A 2,073-nucleotide genomic window follows, 5' to 3' on the forward strand; every position below is an offset into this window, starting at 1 on the left:
ACTGTCTGTCTGTAGAAGTAAATTTTAATCTTTAAATATAGTGTAGTTGAAAACTGTATGATGAAACAAAGGAGTGTGTACAGCAAGTGACGCAGGAAATTAGCTCTGTATGAGAAAAAAAAATAGAAAACCCTTACAGAACAGTAAATGAAAATTCTTTAGAGTAAATTGCTTTGCAAATTATTAATAAAAATAAAGAAATTATGATTTATGCTAATAACATTAAATTCTTGATTTATTTTTCAGGCGATTTCAAAAGAAAGCACTAGACACCAGTTCATCATGGTGTTCTTGACAGAAAATTTCACTGCCTTGGATGGATTCTCAAAGTGCTATTACAAGTAAGTATTTCCTTATTCTGTGCAATACATTTACAATTAAAGATTGTAAACTACTCGTGTGCATTCTGACAGTTACTCAAGCTTTAGAAAAATACTAACTTGGCTATGGAATTGAGCTTATTTGACTATAGAAAGTAGCAATATGCCTGCAATTTTCACACTGCTGTTCATGTCTTTTTATATGGAGCTCCAGCTGTCTCAATGGGAAAAATAAGGGCTGTAATTCATTTTAAGGGGAAAAAACATCAGACACACTTCTAGGTATTGGGAAGTGTGTTTTTTTAACATTTGGATCCTCTTCTGCTTCACTGCTTCCTTTCTCTTTGCAGAAACCTCATAAGCAGAGGCTGATTTTTAAAATTTATTTAAATTTCTGCCAAATATTTCAGAGTCCATTGGACTCCTGAAGATATGTATGGCACATCCTTCAAGTGATAAGCTGAAATTTTTAATTATTTCTGACTCGGGTATTTTTTCTCTTAAGTTAGCCTGACTAAAATTTGCTCATTTATTTATTTCTTTTAGGTGAAACTTTTCATGCAATGGTCCCAGAACCTGGCACATGGAAAAAAAAAGTCATATGGCATCAGCTGAAAAGATAAACATTATAATTTTTTTAAGCAAATAATCACAACTACTTCTGCCACCATGCCACTCCCTTGCCACAAAAAAAAAAAAAAAAACCCAAACCAACAAAAAACTACCACAACCTCTCAGAGAGAAAACATGGAATGGCTTAAGTAAAATTTTTTGAAAAATACTTTTTTTGGGGACGAGCTGCAATTTATGTAGTGTTCTTTATCAGTAGATCTCAAACTTTCTTGCAAATATCTATTTTATAGCAAACTGACTCAGGCACAGTAATGTGACCCTTATTGCCTAGGGTCAAAAGTCCTGTTCAGCAGGGCATCAAAACTTAAATTCTTTTCGAAGACAAATCCTTGACTAAGACCTGCAGGATTCAGGATTAACCTGTGTGATCTTTTTGTTTGTGAGGCAGAAAGTGTTAGTGGCTTGAATCAAGTATCATTTTCAGCTTTCCTAGCTGTTGTTAGAGAAAGAGAAAAATTGTTAACTATGTGTTTTTAAGAGTCTGATTGGCTAACTGCATTCTGTACTTCTAAATACTTCCTTCTGACAACTTGGACTGTTAGTTGTGAAATGCTGCTCTTGAGGGACTTCACACACAAAAAATGGTATAAATAAATTGAAGATATTCTTGTACTGTTATGGCATACAATTCAGGTCCCAAGTCTTTACCTAGTCTTAGTGTGGGACTTACAAATCTCCAGTTTCTTAATGACTGTTTTATGGGGGTTTTATTACTTTTTGCTGAAGTTAAGCTTCTCTGTACGAGCAATAAGATGGTGAAGCTGTCTTGTAATCCAAACTCCAAATGGTGTAGGCAGCAATATTTTTTAAGCACTTGCAATGCTAGTTTATAAGTTGGTGATGATTTTGTGGTGTTAATGGTATAGTTCAAGATGCTTATTAGTCCCATATACATCTAATACTTTGTTGTGAAATTCCTTACAAGCATTGGGGATTCTTTTTAGATCAAAACAATTTCTTATTTTATTTCTGAAAATAGAGAATTAAGGATAGAATTGATTTTCATCCTCAGAAAATGGGATGCTGTGTCTCTATTTGGTTGAGTTTTTATCACAGACCTATTTAAATTGTGTGGTCAGGATAGAGAAAGATTAAACCTCTTTTTTTGTGTTCTGCAACT

The 2,073-nt window shown here is 33.6% G+C and overlaps 1 long non-coding RNA gene across 1 annotated transcript; it reads left to right on the forward strand.

Annotated features, from left to right (window-relative positions):
- The first annotated feature begins 265 nt into the window (after positions 1–265).
- LOC116441817 lies at positions 266–1,024 on the forward strand. Its single transcript, XR_004239247.1, has 2 exons — positions 266–341; positions 867–1,024. It is a non-coding gene; the product is annotated as an uncharacterized LOC116441817 (long non-coding RNA).
- The last annotated feature ends 1,049 nt before the right edge of the window (positions 1,025–2,073 follow it).

Source organism: Corvus moneduloides, chromosome 3 (genome assembly GCF_009650955.1).
Source record: "Corvus moneduloides isolate bCorMon1 chromosome 3, bCorMon1.pri, whole genome shotgun sequence".
Classification (NCBI taxonomy): domain Eukaryota; kingdom Metazoa; phylum Chordata; class Aves; order Passeriformes; family Corvidae; genus Corvus; species Corvus moneduloides.